Below are 14559 nucleotides of genomic sequence, written 5' to 3'. Positions count from 1 at the left end.
CCAGTAAAAATAAATAAATAAATAAATTCACAAAGTACTGCTTAAGGTAAACTGTTAAATCTATAAAGAGAAAAGGCAACAGAACTGGAATTTCCCTACAAGCAGTTCAGTGTGAGAAGCAAACTCACAGTGAGACAAGAATGTCTAAATTGGGGCAAACAGCAAAAGAAAAATTAAACAATTGTTGATGAACAAGAAATTAGGAGTATGTAGTAAATACACAACAGAACATGGGAAGTGAATAAACTACTGCATACAGTTTACAGACATAAAAACAATACATAAACACAAAGAAACTCATGGAAATGAAAGAAACTAATTTCTGACAATCACCTTCGAAGATGGAGGCAGGCAATGCTATGAATGAATGCACAGGTACTCAAATAACTGGCAAAATGGCCTCTAGATGAGGTTGATGAGATGTTATTCTACTAATTATCTACTTAGATATCTTAAGTATTATATGATAAATTTCAAAACTTTTTAGAAATAAAAAACAAATATGCCCAGTAAACTAACATGGTACCTAGCAACCCATGAAATTCTGTCCAAACTAAAAGATTTCTAACATCAAAGTGAGTGTATTGGTGCATGTCTTTAATCTCAACACTCAGGAGGTAGAAGCAGGAGGATCTCTTTGAGTTCAAGGCCAGCCTAGTCTACAAAGAGTGCCAGGACAGCCAGGCCTACATAGAGAGACCCTGTCTCAAAACATCACATACACACACACACACACACACACACACACACACACACACACACACACGAGAGAGAGAGAGAGAGAGAGAGAGAGAGAGAGAGAGAGAGAGAGAGAGAGAGATTTCTAACATAAAAAAATAATTAAAAAGTCAATAACCACTACTCAAATATAATTAATTTGGGCATAACTGTGGTCATCATTCAACCGAAGAGTTCTCTGCTTTATGGACTGATTAAACTTTAGCTCTTTCAAATTTGACAGAAAGGGTTAGCCACATAGAGTCTGTGACATAGAGCCACATAGAGCATCTGCATCTTCATACAATGACTGATCAGAATTTCAGTACTGCGGAGAGACTGCAACGTTGCGGGTCCAGTGGCCTATTATCTTCCTTGCCCACTGCTGCATTAGAACTCACATCTTGTGACTAGTAAACAGAAGCCTGCCACAATCTCTTAACTTAGACCACTTGCTTCCACCAACCTAAGAATGTCATCAGCATCTTGGACCTATAGGAAAACTCTTTCTTCTTGCCACAATTGCCTCTCTGACATACCACCAATGTATTTTAAACTTGCCTTGATTTATTACTTTCTCTGTTTTGTAAAACTATAAAATTTCATGAAACTGCTTCCATGTTGGAACCTGGAATTTGGGACAACCTAAATCTGTGTTCCCAGGCCACAGTCACTAACAAATGGCTGCAAAATAAACTCTCTCTTATTCCCTCTAAAATGAGAGCTGTGGTTACTGTGTACACAAGTCTACACTATAATTAAAATTCTTACTGAGGAGGGCAACAGCTCTCACCCTTGACCTACCAACTCTATTCTACATTTCTTACTCTTGAGAAGTGCTAAATTAATTAAAATATCAATAGTTATTAATAAGAGTCACTATTTACCAAGCTTGGTGTTCTACATACTTTTTTTTGTTTGTTTTTGTTTTCGTTTTTGTTGGTTTTTTGGAGACAGGGTTTCTCTGTGTCGTTTTGGTGCCTGTCCTGGAACTCTCTCTGTAGATCAGGTTGGCCTCGAACTCACAGAGATCCGCCTGCCTCTGCTTCCTGAGTGCTGGGATTAAAGGCATGCGCCGCCACCACGCGGCCATCTACATACATTTTACTTAACTTTCCCAACAATCCTAAAATAGCTATTATCCTGTTTTCACAGATGAAGAAATTGAAGCTCAGAGAAGTAACTTGCCTAGAGTGACACACTCAACTTCAAATCTAGTGTGACTGATTACAAGGCTAACTTCTTGACAAACTGTACTCTAAAAGTCTCTATTTGCCCAACATGGTACTGACTCATTTGAAGAACGATGCAGTATCTCAGGCATGTTTCCCATTCGACCTACTAAACTCAAGATGTAACTTATTAAACTGCAATAATAAAATAAATCCCAAAGGAAATACATTTTAAATATTTAAAAGATTGAGGGCTCAACGGTGTACATCTTTAATCCCAGCACTTAGGAAGCTGAGATAGGCAGATCTCCGAGTTTGAGGCCAGCCTGGTCTGGTTCCAGGACAGCTAAGGCCACACAGAGAAACCCTGTCTCAAAAAACCAACCAACCAACCAACAATGTATCCAGTTTAAGCCTGACATGATGGCACACATCTGTAAACTCAACACTGGGGAAGCAGAGGCAGGAGGGTTGTTGCAAATTCAAGGCCAGCATAGTCTACATATCAAGCTTATATCAGAGACTGGGGGGGAGGACATTAAAATAACTTCATTAAAAAGCCAAAACTCATTATTTGACTTTTAGAAGCAGAATATTTGTACACCCTGACGTACTCCAATTTTATTATGTAGGTAAAAAAATTAAGACTTAAGGCCAAGGAGATCACAGACTGGACCTGAATCTCCATAGTTTGTGAACCATCAGCCCATTCAGTTCATTTCAGATGGCCTGGTTTGTCATCAACAAACCAGCCCACATTCTTAAGAGGATTAAGAAGCATTTACCAGTCTAACAGGCTGGAGCTCAGTAAATGTTCGTTCAACCCTAGTTAAACAGACTCACTTGGTAAAATCAGGAACAGTAACAATCTTGATCCTCTGACTCCCAAGATTCTGCATTTTTCACTGCTTCCCAAAGAAACTAGGATAGGGAAGCCCACCGCAACATAATGAATGCCAAATATTAGAGTTCCAATCTCTACTTTCTGTCACTAGCCCTGAAAAATTTCTAGAGATCAAATGATTTCTTCTAAATCAAAAAGTTTCCACTCCATTTCTTGTTGTTTTTTAATTACTTATTTACTTTTATTTTATGTTAATAAAGAGCTGAATGGCAAATAGCTACGCAGGAAGACATGGAGACTTATTATTAATTATGAAAGCTTGATCTTAGCTTAGATTTGTTCCTAACTAGTTCTTAAAATTTATGCATATTAAGAAATGCACCTCTGGCACATTAGCACATGCTGTGACTTCTGGGCCCTACTTAGATGAGTTTCCAAAGTAATTGAGACAAAATGACCACAAGAGCCAAAACTAAGGATGAGTTCCACATTGCTCTTTTACAAAATAGACAATATTCTAAAACTGCATGCCTTTTCTGCAGTGAAAAGTCATCATTACTGGTCCTCCTGTTTTCATCGACCCCTCCTAAGCACAGGGGATGTCTGACAATAAATAAGAAAAGCCTGTTCCATCTTAAACAAGATGGAGCAATGTGAAAACTAATGTTTAAAGATGAGGGGTTGGGGGAGGATGACAGGGTTTCACAGCTAGTTTAAGCTCGCCTGGAACTATGTAGTCCAAGCTGGCCCCAAGTTCACAATCCTCCCAACTCACCAGACACAAGCCTCCACAATCAGCCCATATATAGTCTGCAGTGCTGAAATGAAATATATTACCCACACCTTCATACCTACATCCTAAAATAAATTTTACTTTATTTTAGATTCAGATGATTTTAATTGAGTTGTTTAAAATTCAAAAAACAAATATGTCTAATCATTTTAAGAAATGACTAATAATATAGCTCAGTCAGCAAAGTGCTTAAGAACCTGAATGTGATCCCCAAACCCACTTTAGCAGAGTAGTGCACACTTGTGATCGCAGAGCTGGAGACATGGAGACAAGCAGAACCCAACAGAGCCTGGCCACCCAGTCTGACCTCCTTCAAAGCTCTAGGCCAGTTCAGAAACCCTGTCTTTAAAAAAGGGGGGGAGGGGGCCTGAGAGGTCTGTCCTCTTCACCTACACAGTTTATCAAAACCTGAATGGCTGTAGCTGCTTGGGCTTGTTTCTCTCTTCTGTCCCACTGGTCTCTGTGTATGTTTCTGGGCTAGTACCTGCTGGTTTTGCTGCTATGCTCTGTTGTGTGAAATCCAGGTACTTTTTCCTGTGTGTGTATGCATACACACATAACAGGTAGTTTATTATATAGAATTATTTAATATGAAGCATCAGATCCTCCATCTTGAGCTGTCTAGCCTTTACTATTAGGATAGTACTGGGGTCCTTAATCTTTCACATTTTCTGTGTTTCAGACACATTAACTCAAATTTGTTACACTGGAAGATGGAAAGACCATTGCTCATGGACTGGCAGAGTTAACCTCACCAGTGCTCACGGACTGGCAGAATTAATATGAAAACAGTAGTATTACCAAAAACAATCTACAGATTGGGTGCAGGAAAATCAAAAGGTCTAGCAGTATTTCATCAGGTTCATCAATAATCACAATATGTACTAGCTTACATTAGTATTTCTCACCTTCAACACTAAATGCTAGAATGGAAGACAGTTTTGAGAGGAAAGAGTTTTGAACCTAGAATTATCATTCAGGTTTAAGAGTGAGAGGAATAAGGCAATAATATAAAGCAATTTTTGGATCTGCAAGACTCAATGTATTTACTCTTTTTTTTAAGGGGAAAGAACTTTTCCAAAGAAAAAAGAAAGGGAGAGCTATGAAATACGAGACAGTAAAACAAAGTACTAAAATTTCATTTTTTGTTTGTTGAGATAGCATGTTGCTATGCTGCCCAAGCTGATCTCCACTTTCAAGGCTTAATTAAGTAAACCTCTTGCCTCAGTCTCCTGAGTAGCTGGAAGTACAGGCACATGCCACTAGACCTAGCTCAATACTAAAATTTTAAACTCCAGTTAATTATCAGTAACATAGCTGTGAAGTTTAATGCTTGTACTGTTTGGTTTGGGATTCTCCGTTTTGTTCTCTTGGTGCTCTGGGTTGAAACCTGACTTCACATATGCTCAGCAGACACTTTGCCACTAAGCTGGACTCCATCCTTGAAGTTTAGTGTAGTAAGAGTAAATTCTGAAGCATATGAAGGATCATATTCAGGAAGCAGAGGCAGACGGATCTCTCAAGGCCAGCCTATGGGGAAGAAAAAAGGAATAACAATTTGGGACTAATTTTCCTAAAATTTCCAAACGACAGCAATGGAAAAGGTGGTGGTAGGGGTAAATTTACAATTTTTCAGTCAATTAAATGATAGCTATCGTAGGGTAAAAGGGCCAGCCAAAGAAACCCACCCTGACCCTGAAACCAGAGCCAGTTAAAGAAAAACACACTGGCCCTGAAACAAGAGTCAAAAGCCTAAAAAGGGCCAGTGAAAGAAACACACTTTGACCCCAAAACCAGAACCAAATCTGCCCCTGAACAACTGAGCATGAAACCAACCAATGCCCGAGCAGAAAAACAACCAATCCCTGAGCCAAACTGAGCTTGTCCAAACTCAAGGGGATTGAAATCCGACCAACTCCCACCCTGAAAATCTTCTCCTGTAGCACGAATCTTAACAGGTCTTATTAATAAAATCAAACCTGAAGCCAGGTATTGGGGTGAATGCTGGAAGATCAGAGAAGCAGAACAAGCCACAGCTTCCTCACCTCACCAATTCCTCAGCTGATCCTGTTTTCTCAGACTGGAAGCTTCTGAGTCCTCATCCAAATGGACCTCAGCTGAACCGCTACTCAAAACCCTAAAAGCTTAACAAAGGCTCTAGTTCCTGGTCCTCAGGCCTTACATATCTTTCTGCTCCTGCCATCACTTCCTGGGATCAAAGGCATGAGTCACCATTGCCTGGCTGTTTCCAGTGTGGCCTTGAACTCACAGAGATCCAAGTGGATCTCTGCCTCTGGAATAGTAGGATTAAAGGCTGTGCTATCACTGCCTAACCTCTATGTTTAATATTGTGGCTGTTTTGTTCTCTGACCCCAGATAAGTTTATTAGGGTACATAATATTTTGGGGAACACAATATCACCACATTCTCCCTGGAAAAAACGTTGCCCCTAAGAAGCCCTATATAAATAAACCCTGTGCCTGTTCAGTTTGCTGCTGCCTTTTTCCACCATGGCAGGGGCAGCCACCCTTCTGGATTCTTCCCTCCCAATAAATCTCTTGAATGAGGTTTGGGTGAGACCTCCTTTCTCTGGAATGGAGTAGAGCAAAGAAGTAACATCTTTCGCTGGTACAGAGTGGAACAGAACTGTAACACTTTGGGAGCAGAGTTGTTACACTCCGGACCAGGGCAGAACTGTAACAACTTTTCTGGAGAAACCCTCCCCTGCCAGAGAAGAGTTGTTACATTGGGGAAACCTTTCCCTGAAGCAGACCTGTAAGCTTCTGCACTTAGAGTGACTTTGTGGTATTCCTTGGCCTGACTGTCAGGATCCCTTTCCATGCAAGCTGCAATGCTTACAGCTATCAGCATAACAGAAAAAATAGTAATAGTAAAATTTTCCAACAAAAAAAAAAGGAGGTAGCAATGACCAAATAAAATTTTCATTTATTGTAACACCTATAAATTAGCTTCTCAAAAGACTAAGACTATCAAAATCAGTGAAAATAATCAGTCACGTCATTAACAAAAAATTCCTCTAACAAATTAAATACAACTAAAATTAATATTTTAAGATATGTACTGACCATCATTTACAATGACAGAATAAAAGGAAATAAGGGGAGCAGTTATGTAAACACTTTAAACTATTAAATGCCATATATCTACTTTAAAATATCTATGTCTACATGCTAATCTAGAAAAATGTCTTAGACAAAGCACAGGAAAAAAGAAATCTAAAGAATAGGATGAACCATATGCTTTGTTTACAAGGGAAAGCTAAGTAGCAATGTGATTCTCTACAAGTGCATACGTTTAATGCATTAAAATAACCTTTATTTACTATAACAAACACATTAAATTATTTACAACTCAAGTAGAAAACACGTATGTCAATAGAAAAAAAGTATTTAACAACAGTAGAGACAACCTGATTCACAAATGCAACCAACCATGGATTAAAAATATCAGATTATAGGTGGGACCCCATCTGGCTTGAACCTGTAAAGGCCTTGTCCATGCTGCCTCTCTCTCTGATTTCATATGTGCATCAGTCCTGTTGTGTCCGGAAAACACTGTTTCCTTGGAGTCATCCATCCCTCTAATCTTTCTGTCTCCTCTTCCACACTGATCCCTGAGCCTTATGGGAAGGAGTTTGACAAAGACATCCTTTAGCACTGAGTACTCCAAAGTCTCTCACTCTCTGCACACTGTCCAACTGTGGGTCTCTGTGTTAATTCCCATGAACTGCAAGAAGCAGCTGCTCTGATGTAGACTCAGTGAGGCACTGATATAAGGATATAGTAGTATGTCTAGGAAGTCTTTTTATTGTTATGCTCCTTCAACAGAATAACCGCAGGTTTTCCCCAAGGCCCACGACCCATCTAGTTTCAGGTTCTGGGCCACTTTAGCAGTGTCAGGTATGAGTTCCATCTCACAGAATGGGCTTTTAAATTAAAAAAAAAAAAAAAAAAAAAAAAGGTGGCTGGTTATCCCATAACAGTTGCATCACTACTGAACCAGTGTATCTTGCAGGCAGGTCTCTGCTGTATGTCATAGTTTGTAGCTGGATAAAAATGATGACTACTTAGCTCCTCCAGTAGGATTCAGAGTACTTTCCAACACCATGAACACTCTAGGGGTGAAGCTTCTAGTTGGGCACCAGCTCAGTTTCCCCATGTTCAATAAGTAAGCTGTGTCTTCAGCAATAGGGCCTTACCATCAGGTTGTGGAGAGCAACCAATAGCCCTGGAAATACCGTGATGCTTTGTGTGCTGGGGGGGGGGGGGGGTGATTCATGGAACCTCTGGCCAATAACAAGAAGCTATTTGCAACAGATACCCATTGGCAAAAGAAAAATCATTTTTTTTCCTATGGAGTGTCACTGAGTACACCAACCACAACCCAGGACTGGTCCCATGCCCAGTTGTAGTTGGCCAACATAAAACAAATGCCATGGTTTTGTTCTGTTGCTGTTGTTTTGCTTTGTGGATTTTCTGTTTCATTTTCTTTTGTTTGGGCATTTTTGTCTTCCTGATATTTAGCTTGTCTGTTTCAATTTTGTTTTCTTGTTTTTTAAATTTTATTTTTTGGTTTTGTTTTAAAAAAAAAGAGAAAGAACATAAAGTTAGGAGGAGAAGAAGGTAGGAACAATCTGGGAGGAGTTTGGGAAGGAGAAAAATATAATCAAAATATATGAAAAAATGTTTTAATTTTACATGCTTCCCAAATGCAGATGTCATGTAACCAGCCACATCACACTCCTTGCTTCCATGATAGATTGTGCCTTTAAACCCTAAATCAGAATAAGACCTTCTTTTAAAAAAAAAAAAAATTTAATTATATTATGTTGCTGGGCGGTGGTGGCAAATGCCTTTAACTCCAGTACTTGGGAGGCAGAGGCAGGTGGATCTCTGAGTTTAAGGCCAGCCTGGTCTACAGACTGAGTTCCAGGACAGCCAGGGCTACACAGAGAAACCCTTTCTCGAAAAACCAAAAACCAAAAATAAACAAACAAACAAAAAAAAAAAACAAGGAAAAGTCATTGAATTATTTGCTGAGCAGTGGTGTTACACACCTTTAACCTCAGTACTTGGGAGGCAGAAGCAGGAGGATCTCTGTGAATCTGAGGCCAGGCTGGTCTACAGTGAGAGTTCCAGGACAGCCAAAGCTACACAGAGAAATCCTGTCTCAAAAGCCAAAACAAACAAACAAAAATACATTCATACCTACATAAACACACACACACACACACACACACACACACACAGAGAGAGAGAGAGAGAGAGAGAGAGAGAGAGAGAGAGAGAGAGAGAGAGAGAGAGAGAGAGAGAGGGGTATCAGGGGAAAAAGGTACTAGAGATAGGGCTCAGGGAACAAGGATACCAGCTGTTTTTCCAAAGGAGTTCAAGTCCCAGCATCCATATGTCAATTCACAACTATCTATAACATCAGTTCCAAGGTATCCAACACCCTCTTCTGGGCACCAGGCACGCAAGTGATACACAGACATACATGTATGCAAAACATCCATATATATATTACAATAATTTTTTAAAAAATACTTACAAATATGAGGAAAACTAAAATGCATGTGTCCTGAACATGTATAAATTTTCTCCTTGTCATTATTCCCTAAGTAACACAACATAACCACTATTTGCAAAGCACTGCATTATCAGGCATCGGTATCCAGACATGACTTAAAGTACACAGAAGGATATGCATAATTTATATGCCAATGTTTATTTTATCAAGGGAGTTGAGCATCCTTGCATTCTGGAACCAGTAAGAGTTCCTAGAACCAATTCTCCAAAGATATCAAGGGACAACTACCCCATAAAATCTCAAGCATGAATAAAAAGAAATGCTAAAAGAGAAATTTTTAACAGCACACTAAAGCAGCTGTCTCTGGGCAACAGAGAATATGGGTAGCTTTAAAAAAAAAATCACAAATGTTACAGAAATGCATTTTAAATAACCAGCTAATATCATTAGAAAAGAAAATACAAGTAAATATTTTAAGAGTACTGGCAAATTTATGTTATACCACAAATTTCATTTCTAATTTTTTTAATCTTATAATCAATTTCCTCACAGTGAAGGTTATTACAGGTGGTGATTATTTCTGAACTACTATAGTACAGACAGAGGAGAGACTAAGAGGGAAATCAGTGAGCTGACTTCATCTCTCTCCTATCTGTTAGCCACCAGCTGTGTTAAAAGGTACATGCATACCTACACAGAGAGAAAGGGGGGCAGGGTAGAGAAAAAAGGGGGGAGGGGGAGAAACTAGTTCTTGCAGAATCAGAGCAGCTGAGTCAGCATGTGCTTCCTTCCTGAAGGTTAGAAATGTTAATATAGGGTCTACTAAGTTGACTTACTGAGCTTCTCAATGCAACCAACGCAGAACCCAATAGAAGAGAAGTAACAGGAAGAGACCATGTGTGGATTATTCAAGACTCTGAGCTCTATCCCTAACCTCCCAACGGCCCCCCATCCAAAAAAACCTTGGATGGACTTCACTAAAAATTGTTCTACAAGTCAGAAATAAAGTCATTCTACAGAAGTCTTTATCTGCTGTCAGAATCTACAGGAAAATCCACTTCCTGTGCAGATGTTATTAACTATTACTAAGCAGCAATATCAATGGCATTTCACCCTTCCCTGGTCTGCCATCCTGTTCTCTTTTATTCCCCCAACCTCTATTCTCCTAAGGCCCCTGGACAATACACCTTTCTCCTATAGTTGTAGAAATGGACCAGAAGAGAATCTCAGAAAAGAAAAATCTAAAGATGTCTTCCTTTTCATCCTGGGTCATCGCCTTTAAAACCCACAACTGATTACAAGCACCTGAGGGGCTTTACCACCTGTGACCTGAGAAACATTCTTAGCTAGGAAAAGACCAGCGCACAAAGTTTCCACACACACACTCCAACCTCTTGGACCAATAATGACTGGGAGAGTCTGAATAAAGCTGACTTTGCTGACCACCACCACCTCTGCCACATGCAAGACTAGCAGAGGGGGCTGAGAAAATCCTAATTCCCGTTCTCCATGCTCCTTGGTAATCATACAGTACTGCCTCCAATGATGACAGGACAAATCCAAAGTAAAAATATGCTTCCTCCAAATCCTCTAAAACCAGTACTTAAATGATAAAGTCAACTCTAACCTACCTGATCATAAACTCCACAACCCCCAACTAATAACCCATGTAGTTCCACAATCTCCTTGGTGACTACAAATTAGCCAAATGTATCTAAGAACCAAGTTACACAATACAAACTCCTACCAAATGTTCCTCTTCTTAAGGTCTGACTAACCTAGGATATAAATTCAAACACTGCAACAGAGTCGGGAAAATGGAAGTATAGATGCCTGTCTCAAAGCCTGACAATTTAATCCCCAGGTTCAATTCCCAGGACTCACATAGTGGAAGGAGTAAACCACCACACCTACTGTAGCGCATACACAAATACACACACACACACACACACACACACACAAATGTAATTTTTAAAATACTCTAAGTAATCCATAGTAGTATTTTGCACTTTAACATATGAAAGGGCTTTTTTCTCCTTCCTGATGATCAAAGCCAGGGCCTTGTATCTGCTAACAAAGGCTCCCCCACCGATGTACAACCTCAACTCCAACATTCCACAGAATTCTTTTGCAGCTTTATTCATTTACCATCTCTCCTGTACTACTAGTACACTACTGTTCAAATATGCACAGCTGTCTTATTTATTATGAATACTATTATTAATCATTCTCTTATTTACATACTTTTTTAAGTTTTTTCTAATTTTTTTGCTTTTACATGCAACCAACACTGCTGTGAACATTTTTATACAAAACTGTTCACTGAGAAAGTTCCTTAGGGCAGAAATTCTCACTTTGGTTCTTGAACAACCCAAAGGAAGATACTTTTGCAGCCTTCATATGGTCAAAGGTGCTGGCATGATAATATGAAAAATATTATTCACATCTTTCATATTGGTATTGCACTGATAACACAAAAGTACTAGAAGGAGCCGGGCAGTGGTGGTTCACCCCTTTAATCCCAGCACTTGGAGGCAGAAGCAGGCAGATATCCAAGTTCAAGGCCATCCTGGTCTACAGAGTGAGTTCCAGAACAGCCAGGGCTACAGAGAAATCCTGTCTTGAAAAAAGTACTAGAAGGTGAAAAGCTGCTAGAAGGTGAAAAGCTGCTAAGTTAACAGTAACGAGACTGATGGATATTATGCATCTTCTAATACTGCAAAGGGCAAAACACCATTTCTACTATACTCTTGCCAAAATGCTTAACTGGCATGTAACCATGAGGAAACAGCCTGAGGGACAGTCTACATAATTAGTGGCTGGTACCTCTGAAAGTCAAAGCATGAGAACATGGCCCAAAGTTAAAGAAGACCATTAAATGAGAGAGATGAGTGAAAGCCAGAAAAATCTTACTAGTATACAATATTTTTGTAAGCCTAAAATTACTTCAGAGTGAAAGATGAATTTTGTAATTTTCACTATTGTATAAATAAATATCAAGTATTGATTATAACAGAGTAAATCTTACAGAATGATGTAATAATGTCAATGGACATTATTCATTAAATATTTTGAAGCAAAAAAACAAAAGGAGCATTACAAGCATTAGAGAGAAAACCAGAGCTAAGAGCTTATGTTTGTTCAATACTTTAAAAGACTCCCGAACCTGCACACAGAAGAGCTTCCAAACGTTTGCTAAGGGCTAGAATGCACAGCATGGGCCTTGGGCTCCATCCCCAGCACCAACACAGTATGTTTTAAAAAGAACCAGATGAACTGTTTCCATCAGTAAGTAAGTTAGACCATCCTGATAAACAAAGGCTCTGAAAGTCACCCTTAAAGCACATGCTTTTACACCAAGCTTTGTAACACACCAACAGACTGCATTCTACAGGACATGAGCCCCTGTAACATCATGACAGAAGATAGGAAGAGTACTTTCTGGTGCTCTGCTGCAGAAAGGGGGATCTTAAAGTTTTTCACCACAAAGAAAATAATAAATGTTTGAGAAGAAAAAAAATACTTCTACCCTAGAACCAACACTTAAGTTTCTCAATAAACCTACAATCACTGATCCTAAAATTCCTCCAAATTATTATACTGCGATCAGACTTCAGACTGAGCTAGCATAAAACAAAACTTTAAAGTGTGCATAAACAAGCATATATGTCAGATGCAATTGCTGGGAGTGTAACTTCAAATATCTTTGAGGGCAATCAGTTAACATCTATGAGAATATTAATGCATGCAGTTTGGTGCAGCAAAGTATGGGACATGTGCACAAGGATTTGTAGGATTCATCTACGGTATCACTGTAAGAAGACCTAAAATATCAATACCTATCAACAAACTACTGGGAAAGTACACTTCTGCATTCAGCTACTGGGATACTGCTCACCCATAAGAATAAAGTCAATCCACACAGAGTACAAAGTGGAACAATCATCAACATGAACCACTAAATGAAAGAAGTCGAAGTGCAGAAAAGGGCTGAGGAGACAGCTCAGCCCAAATGGGATCCTCAGTACCTGTGCTAAAAAATGCCAGGCAAGACTGCCACGTGCCTGCAATCCCAGGGCTGGAAAGAGTAACAAGAAGACCCCTAGAACTCACAACTCAGCCCCACTAACCAATCAGTGAGCTCCAGGTTCCGTGAGTGACCCTGACTCAAAGAACAAAGAACTGACTGAGGAAGACTGCAGACATCGGCATCTGACCTGCACACCCAGATGTAATCCACCCCTGTGCACACAGGCAAAGTGCAGAAAACTAAGTGTACTGCTATTTGTATTTAAGAGGGTAAAGAAATTTGTATTTTTAGTGCATTCCTATCTGTGCTTACAGCTGCAAAAATATACAACAGGTAACCATGGCTGCCCTTTTGAGTTATGCACAGATATCCCTTTTGGTGCATTAAAAACTAGCTAAAAGAAAACACTATTTTCAGCTGAGTATGATGGCACATGCCTGTAGTCCCAGCACTTGGGGAGGCTGAGGCAGGAGGATCAGCAGAGCCAGCCTCATCAACTCACTAAGTCCAAGACTTCATGAGATCTTCTCTTTAAAATATTAACAAAAGTTTATAAATTACTTATTCAAAACTGAGTTGGCTGGTGCTAACTTCTTTCTGTTGGTAGCAGCAACTATTCACCTATTTCAAGATTAGGCTCTGCCAAACTGTCTTAGTAGCATCTTATTTAGGAATTCTGAAGCATAATACAATTTTAATTTGAACTTCCTAAATGAATACAATTATCAAGTACATATCTGTGCCGGGCGGTGGTGGTCCACATCTTTAGGGAGGCAGAGGCAAGCGGATCTCTGTGAGTTCGAGACCAGCCTGGTCTACACACCTAGTTCCTGGACGGCCAGGGCTAAACAGAGAAACCCTGTCTTGAAACAAAACAAAACAATAGATCCAAGTAAAAACATTAAAATAAATCGTATTTATTTTGTGAGAGCAATTCTTCTGTTTGTCACATTAAAAAAAAAAAACAGTGTAAATAACTCATAGACCCCTATAATAGAGTAAACCACGAAGATCACTAATTCTCAGGATGAATGTATAGAATTTTAACATCGTGTTACTCAGACAGGATGCTAATCAAAGGAAAAGAACCGCGTTTCCTAGGTCTGTCTTCCCCTTGGAAAGTCAGTCTCAGTCTCTCTCTCTCTCTCTCTCTCTCTCTCACACACACACACACACACACACACACACACACCACACACCACACACACACACACCACAAACTCAACAGCTCTAGTGCTACAGATATATATAATTAAACAATGTGGACGAAAATGCATTTTCACAGTCCCAAATGGTATTTATCATCTGAACTCATAAATCATTCTGTGTCACTGGCGGGAAGGAAAAAGGCTAGCTCAACAAAGCGAAGGCACCAAGGGAAGGGCCCCTGGCAACTCCACACACCATATGGCAAGGCAAGCCTCCCATCAGACAGTTATCACTTGATGGCTGATTA

General features: G+C 39.6%; 1 protein-coding gene across 2 annotated transcripts in view; it reads right to left on the bottom strand.

Moving 5' to 3' along the window:
* Positions 1 to 14559, bottom strand: part of Mib1 (MIB E3 ubiquitin protein ligase 1) — a 115864-nt gene that overhangs the window by 100745 nt on the left and 560 nt on the right. The gene's annotated exons all lie outside the window — the stretch shown is intronic.

This window comes from Peromyscus eremicus, chromosome 19 (assembly GCF_949786415.1).
Source record: "Peromyscus eremicus chromosome 19, PerEre_H2_v1, whole genome shotgun sequence".
NCBI lineage: Eukaryota > Metazoa > Chordata > Mammalia > Rodentia > Cricetidae > Peromyscus > Peromyscus eremicus.
The sequence above is the reverse complement of the archived record's forward strand: the minus strand, read 5'-3'. Positions and strand labels throughout refer to the sequence as shown.